Below are 21,203 nucleotides of genomic sequence, written 5' to 3'. Positions count from 1 at the left end.
CATCCATCCATCCACCCATTCATCCATTCATCCATCCATCCATCCATGCATCCATCCATCCAGCATCCATCCATCCATCCATCCACCCATTCATCCACCCATTCATCCATCCATCCATCCATCCATCCATCCATCATTCAATTGATTCATCCCTCAACCATCTTTTCCATCTTTTTCCTTTTAAGTGTTTTAGGTTTTTTTCCATCCATCCATCCATGTATGCCTCCATGCATCCATCCATCCATGCATCCATCCATGCATCCATCCATCCATCCTTGCATCCATGCATCCATCCATCCATCCATCCATTCAGTTATCCATCCATGCAAACCTCCATCATCCATCTATCCATCCATCCATCTATCCATCCATCCATCCATCCACCCATGCACGCTTCCATCCATTCTTCCATTGGTCCATCCATCCATCCATGCATCCATCCATCCAGCATCCATCCATCCATCCACCCATTCATCCATCCATCCATCCATCATTCGATTGATTCATCCCTCAACCATCTGTCCATCCAGCCATATATGCATGCATGGATCCATCCATCTTTCTCGTGTTTTTTTTTATGTGTTTAGTTATTATTTCTTAATTCATTTTAGATATATCCGTCTTTCTACATATCTTATTTTGTAAATGTTTGTCTCCATGCATCTACCCATCTTTCTTTTCATCCATTACCATCTTTTCATCCATATTTATATCCACACATACAGCTATCTAACTCTGACACCATTTCCCACCACAATGCTGCTATTATTTTTAAATTTCTCTCCTTTTTTTCTATCTTCAGAAAAATGCAGTGTCATTTTCAGCTGTTATGTTTGAGCTGAATCTTGTCTGAACCAACCCCCCCAGTTTAATTTTTCATTGACTATTTTTACCTCCCTCCCTTCCTGCACTAGCAAACAAACCAACAGTCTTTATCCTGACATCTAGGGGAAAATGATTTATCTAATGAAACTCAGCTTCATACCTAATATCCTGCATGTGATTCTGTGTGTACGTCTGAATTCACTCATCAGACTGGACAGTTAGCCTCAGCGTCGTCTGGATGAATTAGAATAGACATCAGGGCTGCTTTAGCTCCGAGCAGCAAATTAATTATTTAAGGGAGTAAAACACAAACACCCTTACAAGGTAATCGCCAGCTGAATGAAGGACATGGAGTTAATTGTAAACATTAGATTCTCTCCACCGAGCCAACAAATAAAGTCCCACGTCAGCCAATTTACAAATCCTGGTCTCTGTATTTAATGAACAATGTGAAAGACATGCATCAAGCTTTTCACTGGGGAGATCAACACGTTAAGAGATAATCTGCAAGGTTTCGATAGGAGGGAAAGTTTAGGATAAAAATATGTCAGTGCAACTTTGGGTAATAGTCTTTTTACTGAATAGTGCTGAATAGGATTGATTGTGGTATATAACGTGTTACATGCAAATCCAAAATGTTAAAGCTAAAATAACATTTTAATTCAAAGTGGAGTTACACAAACATTTTTTTCTATTTTATTGGGATTAGCGTGAATAAACATTTCACCTATTAACCTTTGGAAATCAGTGTAAAATAAGTCAAAGATGCCTGAAATGAGGATTTTACAGCTGTTTTTATGAGGAGAAGTTGATTTATTTATATATATATATATATATTTTTTGTCTTGGACAATCAACCATGATCATATACCTACTTTAAAAAAGGCTGCTACTCCTGAATGCTTCAACATACAGGCATCATCTTGGGCTATATGGAAAGGCGACACTTCAAACTTTTTTCACACAAGGCACACCTAGGGTTAAAATCTCAAGGCACACCATATTTAAATCGATACAAAATAGACTTTAAATGTTGTTACAGTCAAGGTGGCCGATAGGGAGAGATAAAGGGGAAAGCTTTCTGGGGTCCAGTCAACTGGGGGATTATGGAGGTGTAAAATTGTGCCAAAAAGTGGCAAAATGAAGTAAGAAATGGGCAAGAATTGGTAAGAAAGTGGCTAAACAATGGGTGTCAATTGGCAAAAACTTGTTGAAAGTGTCAGAATAGTGGCTAAAATGGGTTACATGTGGCCTAAAAGAGTCAAATGTTAAAGGGTGGTAAAAATGGATTGAAAGTGGCAAAAAGTGGCAAAATAGATCACAAGAGGCAGGAAAATGGCAAAAAGGGTTAAAGTTGCTTAAATGTGGTAAAAAGGGGTTAAAAGTGATGGAAAAACGGGCAAAAAATGACCTAACAATTGCAAAATTGGGCGAAAACTGTCAAAAAGGTAGCAAAAAATTGGATGAAATGTGGCAAAAAGTTCCAAAAAAGTGCCAAAAATGGGTCCAAAGTAGTAAGAAGCAGCAAAATGGTTTAAGTTGTCAAAAGAAGTGGCGAAAATGCACCAATTTCAACCCAATAATAGCTTGCCATGCTTTCCAGCTCCTAATGAGGTAACTGCTAGCACCAGTGCTACTGATCCAACACACATGCACTGACATCATCAATAAATCACAGCTGGGGAGGTCACATTCTCTGAGGTTTTTCAGGGGTCCAGCCAGATCTGTGGGCAGGCCTGGTTACAGTACTTGCCATAAGGTTGTAGTAACAAAGTGTACAAATTCCCCTGATACACCTAGACTTGCCTTGAGAACCACTGGTGTTCAGTATACTTTTGTAAATAACTGAGAGGTTGTAAGGGTTTGAACCGGATGTTAACAATAGTGACTGCATAGACGAAGAAGAGGAAGAAGAAGGAGGAGGAGGAGGAGGAGGGTTCTCCACTTGCAGATCTGCTCTTTACCATTAGTCTCTGGTTTTGACAGAACGAGGCAGGGCAAGATGGAGGAGAAGATGAAAGAAAGGATGACAGAGGGATGGTGTCACCTTCATGCTGAGCTCCTTATTTTCTGCTTTGTCACGGTGTGATATAACAGGGAGAGGAGGAGGAGGAGGGAGAAATGGGGGCATGAAAAGGAGGGAGGAGAGGAGGGTAGAGGAGTAACAGGTAGCCCCGGAGGAGGAGAAACACCATCGTTATTCTGTGCTGCATCTCTGAGTCTGTCTGTCATGTTGTTTCCCCCTGAAAACCCAGAATCGTTATTCTGGTGCTGTTTGTTTCTGAGCACAGGAGAGGAGAAGGAAGAGAGGAGAGGGAAGAGAGGAGGACAGAGAAGGTGGATGGAAAAGGAGAGTTAGAAAGATACTGATTAGAAAGGAAAGAGGAGAGAAAAAGAGGAGAAATGGAGATGGAAAGGAGGGAGGATGTTTAAGGGTAAGGAGCAAAGAGGAGGAAAGAGAAGATGAGAGCAAAGGATGGAGACAGGCCGATGATTGGAGGTAAATAATGAGAATGGAAAAGGAAAATAGCGAAAAAAGAAGGGATGATGTGTGAGAAAGAGAAGAAAGGAGTTAGGATCTGCTCTCAGACTTGACTGAGCCCCTGAAATACCCAGAGAACGGGCCCTCATCAGAATCAGTGGTGCTAGCCCCCTGGCAAACGGAAGAGTCAAGTTTGGGTTCTGATGTTCAAAATTAGTAATCGATATCACATTTCAACTCCTTTTCATCATTCTTTCTGCAAATTTATACCAAATTTGTTTCCCCATAACCCCCCCCAACACATTTTTGCCACTTTTTAACTGATTTTCACCATTATATCCCATTTTTGCTGCTTTTTGCCTCTAGTAACTCATGTCTGCTGGTTTTATCCCATTTCCGCCTCTATTAACCATTTTTTTTTGCCACTGTTGACCAATTTTTACTACTTTTTAACTGCTTTTCACCATTTTATGCCCTTTGTTGTCATATTTTGCCCCATAACCCATATTTACTGCTATTTTCCAATCTTTTGTCTCTTTTAAGCAATTTTTGCTACTTCATATCAGCTTTTCAATATTTTCACTCTTTTTTGCCATTTTTGCCTTAAGTAAACATATTTCCTTACACTTTTAACCATTGTTTGCAACTTTTGAACAGCTTTTCACCACACCATTTTCCCATGTTTTGTCCATATTAATCACATTTTCCACATTTACCCCATTTTTTTGCCATTGTTGCAACATTTAACCAATTTTTGCTACTTTTCACTCTTTTCACTGCTTTGACTCAACCATTTTTGCCACTTTCAACCTTTTATGCCACCTTTTTTAGCTTGTTGCTAATTTTTATCTACTTTTGCCCCTTTTTGCATAATTTTTGCCTTAAGTAGCCCATATCTACAACTTCTTTTTCTGTTATTTTTGGCATTTTCAACCAATTTTTGCCAATTTAAACCCATTTGGCCTCTTTTGAAAAGCTTTTCAAAATTTTCCACCAATATTTGCCCCTTTTTGCCATAAGTGACCCATGTTTGCATCATTGTTTTGCCACTTTTGACCAACTTCTGCTATTTTAACAGCTTGTAACCATCTTCTACCCATTTTTCTCCCTTTTTTAATCTTTGGTAACCCATATTTGCCCCTTCAGCTCATTCTTTTGCCACTTTTAACCAACTTCTGCTACTTTTCACCCTTTAGACTACTTTCACTACTCACACTTGCCTCTTTTTTGGAAATTTAAAGCCATTTCTGTCACTCTTTATCAATTTTTCACCAGTTATTGCCACCAGTCTGCTATTTTTAACCTTACTTGCAAGTTTTTCCCTTTTATTGCCATTTTTTATTAATTTTTCCTTCAAAGTAGTTTCAGTTCCTTTCCTTTTATTCTCTTGTATCCTGACATTTGACACTTTTAAACAATTTTTGACATTTTTAACAGCTTTTCACGCTTTTATTCTCCATTATTAATGTGCCACTCCTCGTTGTTGTTAACATTACAGTTCAAATGTAACTCTGTTTTAAGAAAAAGTGTTTACATTTTAAAAATTCTTCATTGTACTACTACAAAAACAAAACAAAACAAACAAACAAATAAAGTTAAATTTTCGCTTTGATCAGATTATCCAGGTTAAACAGGAAATATGGTTATCAGAGATTAGCTTTACAAAGGACCATGATTTTCCTGACCTCCATGCTGCCCTCTTTGGTAGAGCACCCCCCTTTATCCCCTCCTATGGGGGACCTTTGGAGACAAGAACGAAGAAAGTGAGAGAAGGAAATGAAGAGAAAGTGGGGTTGATAAAAAAGATGACATATGAAGGGGGAAATGGGAGAGAGCATGTGGAGAGGAAAGGAAAGTGGGGCAATTGAAAATAAGAAAGACACAGCAGGACAAGTAATGGTGAGAAAATGAAAGGATAAAAGAAGAGTGAAGAAAAAGAAAGGTGTAGCAAACAACAGGAAAGAAAGGAGAGGGCAAGAGAAGGAAGGGGGACAAAGCGAAAGAAGGACAAGCAGAGATGAGGAGAACAGAAGAGAGGGAGGTTAGAGAAGGAAACAAGGAAATAAAAGCCAGATAAAAGAGGAAAGTAAGGTGAGAAGAAGAGGCACAGAAAAAAGAGGAGAGGACCAAGAAGGAGAGAGAAGAAAGAGGGGAGAGAGAGATGAGAAAACATACTAGGAAATGATAAGCAGAGAAAGGAGGAGATAAAAGGAGGAGAGAGAGGAAGAGAGGATGAAAAAGCTTCAAACAGTAAGAAGGCCAGCTTCATCTGAACTATCACAGCATTAATCCGCCCAAAAAGATAATCCAACATAAATTCTCTTTTCCTAAATCTAAGCTCTGTGTCCGTCTCTGTATGGATCTGATTTAGATCATTATTCTGCTTGTTTGATAAGCAGAGGCTGTGACTGGACGATAAAACCGAGTCCACCTCTGGAGGGTCAGGATCAAAACCACGACCAGGATGGCAGATATCACAAAGATCTATCCGCTCTCAATGAGCTGAGCTGAATTTGTTTTATTAATAAGAAGAAGGAGTAAAGTTTAAGGCATAAAACCAGGGGTCAAAGTGAACCTGAGGTCACAAATGTAGAAAAAAACATGGCTGCATGTGAACCTGAACGTCTGGGTTCAACTAACAGCTCAGAAGCACACAAACCTGACATGTTCACCAAAGAGAACTGAGCTTTAAAAACTCAAATACAAGCAGGATTATTTGGCCTTTTTTTAAGTTAAAAACAGCTACACTAATATTAATCCAAACTCAACTGACACTCTGGGGTGAAAGCCTTAAACGAAATATAAAAAGAGAAAAAAAGAAAAAGCCTGGTTGAATTCTTGCAACAAGATAACTATCTACTGATATTTAACCGTCACAGAGTCAGTATCAGCCAGACCTTCAGAATTCCTGGCTACCATTACACCATGAAGACAAAAGAACACCCCAAGCAACTCAGAGAATAGTATATTGAAAAGTATAAGTCAGGGGATGGATACAGAAACTTTTCCAAGACCCTGACTATCCCCCAGAGTTCAGTTAAATCCATCATTAAGAAATGGTAGGAATATAGCACATGTGTGAATCTGCCAAGATCAGAGCGTCCTCACAAACTGAGTGACCGTGCAAGAAGGAGACTAGTGAGAGAGCCACCAAGACACCTATGACTACTCTGAAGGAGTTCCAAGCTTCAGCAGCTGAGATGGGAGAGACTCTGCAGACAACAGAAGGTTCTTCACCAGTCAAAGCTTTATGGGAGAGTGGCAAAGAGAAAACTCATTAAATCTGGACAAGAGCTCACTAAAAGGCATGTGGGAGACTCCATGGTCAAGTGGAAGAAAGTTCTTTGGTTTGATGAGGCCAAAATTGAGCTTTTTGGCCATCATACAAGACACCAAACACTGCACACCATCACAAACACACCATCCCCACTGTGAAGCATGGTGGTAGCAGCATCACGCTGTGGGGACGCTTCTCAGCAGCCAGAACTAGAGGGCTTGGAAGGTAGAGGGTAAACTGCAAACAGCAAAAGAACAATCTTATTCAGTCTGCAAGAAAACTATGGCTTGGTGGATTTATTTTCCAGTAGAACAATGATCTGAAGCTTTCAGCGAAAACTAGACAGCAATAGTTTAAAGACAACAAGGTGAATGTTCTAGAGTGGCTGAGTCGAACCCAGACCTCAATTTGGACTCAAAATGGGCTGTTTTTTTTTTTTTTTTTGTCAAAAAGCCAAATTGTATTGATCATGATTGATTTATAAAATCAGTTAAATGGAAAAAAAAAGCTTTTTATAGGCACTGTACACACTAATGTACTGATGAACTTCCCCCTAGATATCACGAGCTAGAAGCTATCGCTAACCCTGAGGATTTACGCTCATTTTTACAACAGAAATGGGTTAACAATGGCTTTGGTCAATAGATTCCTCTTATTTTGTCTATAAATGAAAACTTTTACAAATCATTTTGGTCACAGAATAAATTTGGGCTAGAGTGGGAAGGACTTGCTTCGCCTTATCGCTCTAGACTGGTCCAAAGACCAGTAAAGAGAATTTCTATTAAGATGATGACGTTGCTTGGCTTCATAACCACTGTATGATGTCACTGATGCTATGTTCATGTGTAATACAGTCTATTGCAGAAACCTGACTATCTCCAGACAACAAATCAGATTAAATTGATCATTTTGGATAAAATCTCCTCTGACACCTGAGCTGAGTCCTTTCCTTCTGCTCCAGTTAATGTAAATACCTGATCAGACGACTATACAGGTCATTTGAGATCATTATGGCCGTTTTTGACCTCGTGGCTTTAAAACTAATAGAAACGGCTCGTTTGCTCTAAAGCTGGCAAACTTTATAGTAGAACTGAAGGTGAAGGAAGACGTCATACATTTGAGTCATTAAAACATCAGTTTTTCCCCTTGAAAGCTTTTTATGACTGTAACAGTCCTTTTTGACATTTTATTCCCTCAACATCTTTGTTTTTATGTGATTCTTGATCTCGTCTTTGCCTTTTTCTGAAGCTGTTTGACTTCTAGTTTCTCCTCCATCTCGCTCCGTCTGTCAGATCCTAACTGTTACTTCTTCATCATCCTCTCCCAGGTTGTTTTCCAAAGTCCCTCAGGATTTCTCTGTCTCACCCACATACCTCTGAATGTGCAGAAAAAGCTGAAAACAATCCCGTTTTTCTCCCCCTGAGTGTGACTCTCAGAGAGAACAAATTGAGGAGCTCGCTGCGATCCCGTCAGTCAGCCCGCACTCATTAAGATAATTGAAACATCTTGTTCTCCTCCTCGTCGTGGCGTGTTTCGTGCCGCCTGAACATGATCTTCCTGCCGGCGGGGACAATCTGTCATTTATACGGCGGGGCTAATCCTTCAGACGGGGCTCAAACAGGAAGCAGAGGTTTACACTGATTTATATGAAAGGCTGATTTTCAGATTGGATCATAAATCTGATCTGCTCCATCCTCCAGCTGACGGGGAGGATGGAGTTTGATCGATTACACATTAAGGGATGGATTCATCAATATCACACAGCTCTCTGTGGGAGGTAACACATCAACCTGGACATGATTAACCATCGACTGCCCAACGTCCTGCTGAACTTTAGAACAGAGCAACTATTAACCCTATTATGGATTGATCACTAAACCACTGATGACACTCTTGAAATTAATTTTATCCTAAAACAAGTGTAAAAACAGACATTTTTGTACTTTTTGTAACACTGTGCATCAAGAGAACCTAAAGATAAATAAATATGAGCCGTAAGCATTTAAATCACTCACAAAGCAGACGGATTGTCCAGATTCCATGACTGTCATCATGTGGATCCGTCTTGCAAAGCCTCAAGCTATTTCCCTTGTTCCCAGTAAGAAACTGATGGCACAAATCAGTATCATCAAGGAGAAAGCGAGGGCATCTATGGGCGTGGTTTGGTTAAATTAGCTGCACATTTGTAAACAGTGAAGAGATAAGTGCGAATGCAGTTTAGTGTAACCTTGCAGATGGATCAGCCAGATAACATCTAGCAAAGCTTCAATCTGAAATGTTTGTTTTTCATAGAAATGCTCCAAACTAAAAATGGTTCAGACCAATCATGAGGCAGTAGCTATGAGGCGGGGTTTACTATAGCAATGGCTGCCATTGGTGTAGCGATTAGTTTAGATGTAGCTATAGTTTAGCAGCAGTTTCATCAGAAGTGGACCACAGTTGCGAGAGTCAAGCTTGACACATGGAAACACGTGTGTCAGCCGAGGTCAAGTTTGCTGGAATCTCTTTCATCTGGGCCTTTTTTATCCCCTGGTAATACACCTGGAGACTGCCAGCAGTTTTCAGGCTCTTAGGAAATCCACAGATCAACCAGGGGCCCTGAGCTGGCAGCAGCCCTACAACCCACCCAGAAAGTAACCTTAGCCATGCTTACCACATCTACCCCTTCTATCGTTTTCACACCTGAAAGTCCGGGGGACTTGGCCCATTTCGCAATAAAATTGCAATATTGTTGCATTTTCCTTTGGTTTGGTTCACATTCACACTGCTGTTGGTCAAACAGATCAAACAAACTGTTAGGGGCGCTGTCGGCACTAACTGTGGCGAAGAAGAAATCCCTCTCCTTCTGCCTGTCTGTCTTTTTTCCACATAATCAATTAATAAAACCCCAAATTTATGCTGTCTTCAAGGTTTCTGCTTTTGAATTGAGGCATTACAAGCAGCCAGCAAGGCGGTGATCTGTCCAGCATGTCTTTCTTTATATGAGATTAATAAATCCGCACTGAAGAAAAAGGCTAGCCAACATGTGAGCGAGAGACTATGATGTGTTGCTATGGTGACACAAACACCAAGTGAGGTACCGACATGTATTTGAGTGTATTAAACCACATATAAATCCGTTAGCCATTACACTTTATGCAACTTCCTGCCTGTGGTTCGCAAGTTGGTCTGGTTTGCTTTCACACCTTAAACGAACCACACCAGGGTCCGTTTGAAAAGCGAACCGAGACCCCCTGTTTTTTAGGCGGACCAGAATCAGACCTTGACCAAATTTCTTCAGTAAAACAAAAGCAAAGAGCCGCATCGAAACATCTTTGTGCAGAGGTGTTTTTCACATGGGTTTTAGCCACTCTGCTGTTAGCTCCGCTATTCAAAACACAGGTTAACACTGGAGCTGTGCATGCCTTCTACCTCATATTGTCTAGTCACTCTGATAGGCCCATCATGAATGTGACAGACCGTTCATCCAATCACCTTCCGGGAACTTTTGAAAAGTCCTGCCCTTCCCTTGGGCACCCATGTACAGAGGCTGTAGTCCTCAACACACAGGTAAAAGGATCGATTCACGGTCTAAGCACTGTTTGGTGCATGTCTTTCCTCCACTCTCTATCCCCATATTTACAGTCTTTCTCCAGCTATCCCATCCAAAAGAGGCAAAAAAGAAAGCCTAAACAATATTCTTAATATTTCTTCTAAAAGGCCCTGTCCTTCCCAAACGCTTTATATGGGATGTTTTCCAGATGAATCTGCATTGGATTCATGAAACACTGAAACAGTTCAAATTACTTTCCGTGAACTGAGAGGAGGAAAATGATTACTAAATGGAGTGAAGGAAACTTCTTTCTCTGATTCCTTAAGTGTGATCGCCTTCTGCTGGTGATGAGAAATAAGCATGGTTACATTTCTTCTGTTTCCTTCACAGAAACATGTAAAGATGCATACATGTGATTTAAAAAAATGCCATGAAGTTTAGTAAATGTCCCTTTAATGTGGTGTCGGTGTGGTTTTGGCCTTGAAACGTCCTGATGAATGCCTCTCTCCACTCCTCTCTCCATCCATCACTCCTCCTTCTGCTCTAATAAACCACATACACTAAGTGGACCATCTGTATTCTTCAAACAAACCACATCCTCCCATTTGAAATATTGCTGCTGCTTTCATTTAGATAATTGATAGAAATCAGCTTCCTGTTTGTACGCCAGACAGTTTAAACCACAAATCAGCGAGCGAGCCGACCGTTCCGCTGGATCACCTCTACGACCCGGTGCTGCTGGATTAACGGTTATTGGGAGAACGTCAGAACGACTCTGAGGTTTTAATGAGATTGGTGTCAGAGAGGTCGCAGCGGCTCGCAGAGGTGTTTATTATGAAGGCTGATAATTGGTAATGTGATTAAGGCCGCCAGTGTGAAGGCAGATTCAGCGCTTTGGTCATTTAGAACGGAGGAGGAGGACAGAGAGGTGGGTAGTAGTCAGTCCTCTGAGCCGAACCGGCATTTAAACTTCACAATCCAGCATTTAATGCAGTTAAACTGAAGTCCATAAGCACATCCCACTGTTTCTAGGTGATCATTAGACTGATTTATATGCACAATAGAAAATGCAGAACAAATATGAGAAGTAGATGAAGCCTGAAGGTGTGGAAGTGAAACCACCACAAACTCTAATGGTCTAATCTCTCTATAGCCCATGATGACATGAGCTTACCTTCAGCTGATATTCCTTAATCAGCAAACGTGTGGTACTGTGATGATGCCAACTTTACAATAAGACAGCTGGTGAAATATCTTCCTTGCTGGATATTTCACAGTCAACTGTGAGTGATATTATCAGGAAGTGGAAGAGTTTAGGAACAACAGCAACTCAGGCATGAAAAAGAAGTCCATGTAAAATCATAGAGCAGGGTCAAAGACTGCTCCAATGATCCCATAGCTGAAGAGTTCTGAACTTCTACTGGCATCAATATAAGCACAAAAACCGTACTGGAAACCAGTCTCCACTGCCAGAGTCTAGGTCTCCATCCATGCCTAATGCCAGGTCTCCAATGCACCCAACCCTCACACCTACCCCTGCAGGAAGTGGGCCCATGTTGCCTTTTCAGGCTGAAGCCTGGCCACCAGTTCTGGCTCGAGGGGGGTGCCCCGCTTTCCCTATTAAGGGTGAGGTGACCCCACTTGGTGTATTCCAAATCACAAGGACTTTCTCCTGGAGGTCTTCTGGGCATTTCCCGGAAGGAGGAGGGGAGGAGACCTCTAGGCAGACCCAGAACTGGCTGGAGGGATTATATATCTCACCTGGCCCGAGAGGCCTGGGAATCCCTCAGGAGGAACTGGAAGACAAAGCTGGGGAGAGGGACGTCTGAGTTGACTTACTTCACCTGCTGCCACCAGGACCGTACCCCGGGTAAGTGGAAGAGGATGGATGGACAAATACTGTTCATGGATTCATGGACTAGGTTTCTATTGCTGAGCAGGTGCATGCAAGCCTTACATCACCAAGTCCAATGCCAAGCATTGGATAGAGTGGTATGATGGCCACATGGCAGCGATGACCATAGGTGAGATAAAGAATGTCCTCATGTTGGCATGGTGGGTTTATTTCAGCTATTTATCTTCCTTTTCCAGGATAACAGAGTCTAGCGTTACCACTCTGAAACAATTAGAAAAAGACATATGATCTAAGATCTACACCACTGCTTTGTCTCCCTATCTTTACCTAGATGGCACACCAGCGCCCTCTTCTATTTCTGGCTTCCTCTATCGATCAACAAGATTTTAATCTAATAAGAGGTCATCAAAAAGCCAATTGATCAGAAGGTGTCAGCCATACTAAAATTAATTTTAGCATCAACAAAGATGCTGAAATATGGAGGACTGATGTTGGACCTGATGTTCAGAAACTTAACCAGAGCTTTCATGTCCTCAGGCATCTTCAGAGCTTTGACTTCTTATCGAAAGTGCAGATATTTTGTAACATGCTGCAGAGTTTCATACTAAAGAGCTCCAACAGAGTCAGGCAAAGTCATCTGTGGGAGAAATAAACATTCCTACTAGAAACACAGAGCCTGGAATAACTGCCAGATCTGTGAACTTCTGTCATAGTAAGAAGATAAAATGACAGAAGAATTTCTAAGAGAAATGATTACAACTTTGAGACTAAGTTGGTAACTGTGGAATGCATTAAATAATTAATTAGTTATTTTATTTTCCACCTCATTTTTCATCTTTAACGATAAATTGAAGCTCTTAATGAGTTCAGCTTCATATCTATCTCTATGTTAATTCAAAGACATGAGAAAAAAGGAAAAATGTCTTTGCATTTTTCTAAACTACTGCCTTGTATCCATCTTTTTCTAGAAAGTAAAGTGCGTGTGCTAAGCATGCTAAATATTAGAGCATATCTAACTGTGTTGTAAATGCAGACTGGAGTGGGAATAAAAAAGTTCTTCTCTTTTCCAAAGATGCTAAGACACACCTGATGGGAGCAGCTGGGGGAGTAGTTAAGGTGTGAATGGTCCTCAGAGATGTAGACCTCCTTCTGTAAAGCTAAGAGGTGGTGGCAATGATTTCAGCTGCATGTTTGATGAGTCAGTAGATTTTTTTCTTGCCTTTTTCAGAGAGAGAGAAGTACCAAGATATAATGTCAGTGTTTTTCTTCTCGTTGACCCAGACGGCCCTTTACTCAGCGATGTTTTCTGGCTCCATCTGGGGCGATCCTGAGGCGTTTCCTGGCCTGAAGGGAAGGGACAAATATCCCTCCAGAGGCTCTACCCCAAAGTCCCCTCCCTGTTAGTCATGTCCAGAGGACCTCCACAGGGGGGGTTGCCCGAGAGGCATCCTGCTCAGAGACCTGGACCACCTCAGCTGGCTCCTTTTGATGCAAAGGAGCAGCGACTCTACTCAGAGCTCCCTCTGGACGTCTGAACTCCTCACCCTGCTGAAAATGTCCTGTCTGACCTAAAAGTTTTCAGCCTTCTCAGGAGAAACATGTGCTGCTGAGGATTCTTATAGATGCTGTCTGCATGCTGTGTGAAGGACAGATGGTGGTAGCTCCCAAAAGACACCTATTCACCAGCTCATTTCTGACTTATCAGGTTGCTTTTTAAACTGTAAACTAAGGATGAGTGACAGTGGAAAAAACATTTTTATGGCTGATCACAATCTCAATTTATCTAGATTTTTTTGCATTCTCATTTTAAGGCCAATTTATAAGTTAATGACTCAAAAAAAACCTGAACCTATTTCCCATGTATTGTTTATGCACAAATACAGAGTTTAAAAGAAACTCCAGGTAAGGATATCTTGCACCCCTAACAATTTATCCTCCCTGCATTCACTATGACAAAATTATGATTGAGTTGTGTGTTCTCTACTCTACTCTGTATACCTATTCAATTTTTCATCAGAAACACTTTCACACACTTATTTATTTAAAACCTGGACTATAAACAGAATTCATACTAGTGCAGCTTTAAATTTTATGTGCACATGCAATAATAAACAGCAGAGTTACATGACATGACAACATGTGGTAATTCATACATAATCCAGAATGGGATGAATTTCCATGATGCATGGTCATGCAGTGAAGCAATGACCTTCACCGTCTCCCTCCGTCACTTCTGCAAAGTTTTACTTGTGATTCCATTATCTCGACAGGTTAAGTCTTGTGTGGAGAGTAGGGCTCAACGGTTTTTAAAAATAATCTAATTGAGATTTTCTAAATAAATCTTTCCAGGAAGCAAATACCTAGAAACCCCCTAATGAATAGATATTTAAACAAGGCATATTGAAAACAATGAAATGATTTCAGAAGCAAATAATCCATAGTAGCATGAATCTAAATGAGGGTGAAACAAGCTTTATACTATAAAGGAGGAGGCTGGAGTGGAGGAGGTTAAGTATTGTCAGCAGGAGCAGTGAGGTGTCAGCGTTAATGCAAGTATGTCATGTTTCAATGGACTGCTCTGTTGAGAGAAGGAGCTGTGATTGGCTGTGAGGGCTGGGAGGCAATCATTTCTATCAGCTGGCAATCAGCTGATTGATGATTTAAAAAAAATCTAATTTTTGAAGGGGATTATCATTTTTATGTTTTTGATTTAAAAAAAAACAGATAAAACATGAAAAGGAGGATTTTTATAATTCATAAGTAGAAACTGACACTTGAATGGTTGCATAATGTGCAGGAAATTTCTGCTGCTGCAAAAATGAAGGTATTAAACTGGTATTTTGGCACACGGAAATTGCAGCAGACCATAATGCTGTTTAATCTAATTCGAGATCAGTTGCCCAGCCCTAGAGGAGAGTTTGAAATGCCTTTTGCTAACTTGCTAAAACAATAAAAGGCAGAATAATATTAAGTGTAAAAACAACAGGATTAGATCTGCATTTGCTATGGTCTCTCCTCTGCTAGCTGCAGTGTGGCTAATCTGAAAGTTGCTTGAAATCATCAAACAAGTTTCCAGACTTTGTGCAGATTTTGCAAATAATTGTTCCTTGTCGCGCCAACCTCGGTCCTGTGCTTCTCTGGCCTCCTGACAGCCATCCTCCAGGTCCATGCACTATGCCTCCAGGTATCCTCTCAGCTGATTCCTATTGGACCAGCCTATCAAGTCCAGGGCACTCAGTATGCAGTGAGCTGGATAAGGCCTGGGAAAGTGTGCCAGGTGGCCAGAAAGGTGCCATTCTCGTATCAAACATCCCTGCTCTCCTGAGCATGTCATCATTAGAAACAGTCTTGTCAGCATGATCCAAAGATGCACTGAAGATACGTTGTCTTGAGGGAGTCAAGCATCTGGCCTTCAGTCAACATCCAGGACTCACAACATTATAGTAAGACCAGAACGACCAAAAGACTCTGACTTCCATCAGCATGCTCAGACACCAGGAATAACACACTGTCTTCCCCAAGCAAACCCATCGCCTCGTATGAGTCCAAGTCTGCGGTTGATTTCAGCCTAGCAGTCAGAGGACTGATGGATTTCGCTGCCAAGGTAGAGTGACTGTTCTAGAACTTTCAAGCTCTCACCATTCACAGGCACAGATTCAATGGCAGCATCCAAAGGGTCCCCAAAAGCCTGGATCTTTGGTTTGGCCCCAGTCTGCTCTGCTTAAAGGGGAAACAAACTGAAAGCATTGGAGGCTAATGCTGCTATAACAGCCAAGTGCCTAACACAATTAGTTTCAAACCTTTTGTCCTAAAGGCACACCATATCCATAGCCACAAATCCCAGACTTGCATTAAGGCACACCATTTGAGAAACACTGCCTTACACAGCCAAACTTCAAAAATACAGAAATATCCCTTTAAAGCTCTGCAGACTTCTCAGGTGAAACATTCCCTGCTGAGCCTTCTTATAGATGTCGTTTGCATGCTGTGCGAAGGACAGATGGTGGTCAAACTCAGTGGCCAGGTAGCAAAAGTCACTGACCTGTTCCATCACCACCTGCTCCCAGGAGTCATTTCTCAACACCAACTGTGCCTCTCAGGTTGCTGCTCAGACTGTAAACCATGTAACATAAGGTAAAGGAAGCCTTGGCCAGGAGCCTCTTCATGCTAACTCTTGCCTACACAAACGTATGCTGCCAGTCCCAGACGATATTCCATCAGTCGGCTCAGAAATAAATGTAACAGCAGCGTACTGCGGTCCGTGTTCATTGTATGCAAACTGGAGCTGCAGATTTACATTTAAGCACACGGATCAGCCGGTGACTTCAGCCACACGCATCTCTGGCAGCCATGCATGCACCCACGTCTGCATGTGTGTGTGTGGGTCTGCAGCCGGCTGTGCCACCAGGGAGAGTGTGTGTTTAGGCGACGTGTGTGTAAATGTGTGAGTGTGAGTGGGGTTTGGCCTTGAATGGGCGCCTGGACTGCCAGACTGAGAAAGTGGAATCAGTTTTCATCCTGACAGGCAATCCACCAGCTTCTCCCACCCTGTGTGAGTGTGGGACTGAAGGACAAACTCTAAAACACACTCTGGGAGAGAGAGAGAGGGAAAGAGCAAGAGAGAGAGAGCCTAACGAATGATAAAACGAGCAGAGAGGAGAAATAACAGAGGTTCAGATGCTTAAATAGACATTTACTGTGTCAATAATCAGCCTGTCAATAATCAAACTGTCAATAATCAAAGAGTGCAGTGATGACTGAACTAATGCGATCTGAAATCGACCTGCAGGCTCAGTCAGAGGAGGCACAGCCACACATTTTGAAGCCGTGAAATCCTGATTTCATGCTGCTTAAAACAAGCTCTTTGTGTCTTTCTGGTGTTGGATCACAGCAGAGAGGACCCTCGCCAAAATAAAACTGGCTCCAGTTCATATTGCTTCCTGTGATTTTCACAGTAAGACTCTCTGGATGATTAAAAACGCTCATTTGGATTTGTTGTTTCTGGTTTAATGAGAGTCAGACCAAATGAACTGGCTGAACTGTGATAGTAAGAGGTCAAACTCCAGTTCACTTGTTTCTATCATGACTACTCAAAAATGATCACTTCAGTTATCTAAACAGATGTTGAAAGCATGAGACAGCCCACACGTGATGAACATTAATGATAGGTTTTTCAGGAAGAACTGGCGATACTTTAGGACTTCTTCCATCCATCGTAACCCTTTCATTTATCCGGGACCGGGATGCGGTGGCAGCAGAGCAAGTCAGCCCACACATCCCTCACCCCAGCAAGATTTTCCAGATCTTCCTGGGGGGATTCCAGGGTTTTCCCAAACTAGATGTAATCCATTCAGTGAGTCCTGGGTCTACCACGAGCTCTCCTCCCAGCTGGATGGGCCTGGAAGACCTCCACATGGAGGCGACCAGGGAGCACCCTGGTCAGATGCACCTCTTGAGACAAAGGAAAAGGAGAACTCTATTCAAGCTCCTCACTCTATCTCTAAGGCTGAGCCTGGGCACCCTCCTGAGGACTCTCATTTCAACCGCATGATCCTGTGATCCCAATCTATTAAGATTTTTCAGATCAGATCATTCTTATCACACCTCAAAATCCAGGAAAATCTGACAGGACAGTCTCTAGAACCAACTAAACATCTGGACTCTGCTGAGTTTTGTCACTCAGCCTGATCATTTCAAGTCCATTCCATGCTTTAGAGCAGTGGTACTCAACATTATTCTACCAAAGAGCCATGTTGTCTTAAAAATACTTTAGCGAGAGCCACAATCCAAACCAGGATACAAGTTAGATCATAGATCAGTTAATCCATAGTTGAAATGAAATGAAACAGTGAATTGGTGGATATTAGTGAGTTTAATCGGATGCAATAGGCTACATAAAAATGTCTGTATAGTCGGAACAAAACAATATGTCACTGATAGTGAGCAATTATTTTTTCTGTTTTTCACTGACGTCGAGCCTTGTATCTAAATTTTTATGATTTTATTTATTTTGTTAATAAATCAGTGCTATTGATCATCTGTCAGTTGGGTTTAACCAATTCTAAAGCAATAAAAAATGTCCAAAAAGAATCTTTTTTTTTCATTCCTGAAAAGTGGTCATTTTGGAGATATGAGTCTTTGGCCTGACACCAGTGGAATGTGAGCTCCACCTGGCCTAAAGATTTTTTTTAAGATATTAGAAGATGCTGAGTTTGAGCTATGGGATTATTTTCAAAGAGAATTTATGATGATTTATGGTTGGCTATTTGGGTATTTATATCTCACACTGGGACATTTACTGTCATTCTGTGGCTTTATCAATATAAAAGAGATGCTTTCTAATTTTTGTCTACTCATTGTTAATTTTTTAGCTAAAGGGGAGGGGTCTCGTATTGGTCTTTGCTCTTGGCCTCCAAATGACCAAAACCAGCTCTGCCTCACACCTGCAGCTCTCCCACACACATCATTCCGCCTTGCCTCATTCTGTAGCTTTGGTTTCATATCTCTGCTCTTATGACAGTATTTATTCTCATATTAAAGATCAAATAAAACACCCATGTTTGGACAACTTTCACTCGATATTACTTTATCTCAACATGTGATTCGTGTGTGTTGGGCTTGTTGATGATGACATGTATCGGCATAATCGTCATAAAATACGAGTGTGAGAGAACAACAGCAAGAAGTGACTGGAGAAAAACGTTAAAAGGAGGACAGAGGAAGCTTCAGTTTGAACCCAAGACAGCACACCTCTATGAATGAACTTAATGAAGAGAAGCAACACCGGCCAACTTCCTCTGTTCTCTTCTCTTACACATGCTCCTCTGTCAAGCGCACCCGACGGTAATAATAAACAGATTTAAAAAAAAAAAAATTAAATTAAAATTTGGTAGTTAAAGCCTGTCTCCTTTGTGTAGGTAACAGATTTATTGATGTGACGTACAATGAATCTTTACTGATGATGGTGTTTACTTTCATAAAGGTTTATAGGAGTTTTTTTTTTTTTTTTTTTTTTTTCAAGTAAGCAACTGGTCACTAAAGAGCCACATGCGAGTCAAGAGCTGCGGGTTGAGTATCACTGCTTTAATGATCCACAACTTTCAATCCTGGATGTGGATGTTATCACTGCTCAACCATCTCCACTCTGTAAAACTTGCTCTGCGAGTGAGGAAGTCAAAGAAATCAAGGAAACGTATTCCAGTCAGACACTCCTGATACTTTGTCATCTCTCGCTTTTCTTGATCCTTGTTCATGTCGATATGAGCAACAGCGGAAAACAGGAGGAGGAAAACAAGGAAAAATGTGTTGCTGATTCCCGCTGCTGCACACACTGCATGGCCTGTTTACTATCAGGATAATACAATAGGAATCAGTGTAATAAAGCTGATTTCTTCATTGATGCTCACTGTTGTAAAGCCTTATTTTTGAAAGATATTGAATTTTGGACAAGACTTTGCCCTAGGCATGGCTGAAAATTTTACCAATTCTGCACTGTCTCATCGGCATCAAAACAATTTGCAACATTCTTTTATTGGGCATTGCTTGATTATTTGACAAATCACAGAATTTAAGACAGTGTATTAATTACCAAAATATTCACTCTTGAAGTAGAAGAGGAGAAAGCAGAGAAATACAAGTTTTAGGAAATTTGAATTTAAAATATCTATGACAGGGTAAATGTGGCAGGTAAATCTAAAAAGCACCAATACTACAGTATGAAGTGCATTTTTTTTTGTTTGTTTTTGGCTTGGTCTTAAAGCCTTATATTTGTTTTTGAAAGTGTGCAGTAACCTGTCACAGACTCTACCTTATCAAACTTAAATATTAAACATGATTTCTAGTATTTTTCATTTATATATTTTGTCAAAAAAGCAAACTTGCTTTAATAGATTGCCATAGCCTGCAGCACATTTTTAACAAATCAGTTATTATTACCTTCACATCTGTAACAATTCTCCTCCTAACTCTCTCACACCTCACTTGCTCGTCCATCCATCTCTCTCAGTCTCCTTCCACAGGGATGGAGGGAGGTTTAAAGCCCTTCTGTGTATCAAGGATTTCACTGCCACGCTTCCCTGCCTTTAACTGCCACTGTGTGGGTCTGTGTCTGTGTGAACGTGTTACTGTGTCTTCGATACGTCTCGTGGCCTTCATCCGCGGCCTTCTCCCAGGTGAACAAAGTGTTGTCGTGCAGAAACATTTTAAAAAGTGTGGGTTAGAGTGTGATCTGTGTTGGGGTTCCTTTGTGTCTAAAGCCTTTTAAAAAGAGTGTAAGTGAGAGGGTGAGAGACTAAAGATACTGACATATGGAATCTCAATAAACCTCGCTAACCTCTAAAAAAAACAGCTCAGTTTGATTTCTCCTTCACTTGTTAAACTTTGAAACATCTTCATGACGTCAAGTACAGTCACTATTGAGACGAACATGGGTGCTTTGTCATTTTATAGTTGAAAAAGACAAATATTCAAATTGTTTTTCAAAGCAGGGCAAACTTACAGAGTGAAAATGAGCTGTGACGGGCAGGTGAAGCCTCCAGGAGGTCAGGTGAAGGTGGTACACCTACTGGAAGTCCTTACTGTGATCAGAGAAGTAAACAGGAAGTCCGGAGGCGGGGGTGGACCCCCTCAGATGTCCTGGAAAACACAAAAACATGAGCTAAGATTTAGATTATTGTTCTTTGCAATTATGACTAACCTTTTAAGACAGGCCTTTAATCTGTAATTGTGAGATTCTGTCATTTGTGATTGTCTGTTTGTTTTTATTGGCTTTATCTACTTTTTCCAAGTGTCTGTATTGTTTTTCTGCATTGTACAGTGTCTTTGAGTTTTATGAAAAGCGCTTTACAAAAAAAAAAAAAAAAAAAAACATCCATCCATCTCCTTCTTGCTCCTTCTGCTCTCTTTTCCTGAACATCCTCCTTTTGTAAGCCCATTTTCACCCTGGAAGAAGTTAAGAAACCACTGCAAATATTGTTTGTTCTGTTGTCTGCAAAATTTATTCAATTGCTCCATCCTCCAAATTAAATATTCCTGTTCAGTTCTTTTGAAATTAGTTTTAAACAAGTTTCAAGCTTCAGAAAAAGCAATAGCTGAGAGCAAAGAAAAAAGGGCTGTCTTGTTTTCTAGTGCTATAATTTATTTCTGGTGCAATGATTAGATAAAGAAAAGTCAAGTCACTTATGTAAAAATCAAAAATGGCAGTTAAGCTTTTATCCAATAATCAGAAGCCGAG

The 21,203-nt window shown here is 40.9% G+C and overlaps 1 protein-coding gene across 1 annotated transcript in view; it reads right to left on the bottom strand.

The window, feature by feature from the left end:
* The window catches only part of LOC121524338 (semaphorin-6D-like), a 256,246-nt gene that overhangs the window by 104,556 nt on the left and 130,487 nt on the right, over nt 1–21,203 (bottom strand). The window contains exon 3 of the mRNA XM_041809680.1: nt 20,469–20,605. The gene's annotated coding sequence lies outside the window, so the exon portion shown is untranslated. The remainder of the gene's footprint in view (nt 1–20,468; nt 20,606–21,203) is intronic.

This window comes from Cheilinus undulatus, linkage group 16 (genome assembly GCF_018320785.1).
Source record: "Cheilinus undulatus linkage group 16, ASM1832078v1, whole genome shotgun sequence".
NCBI classification, from domain to species: domain Eukaryota; kingdom Metazoa; phylum Chordata; class Actinopteri; order Labriformes; family Labridae; genus Cheilinus; species Cheilinus undulatus.
Note: the sequence above shows the minus strand (reverse complement) of the source record. Positions and strands in the feature narration are given on the sequence as shown.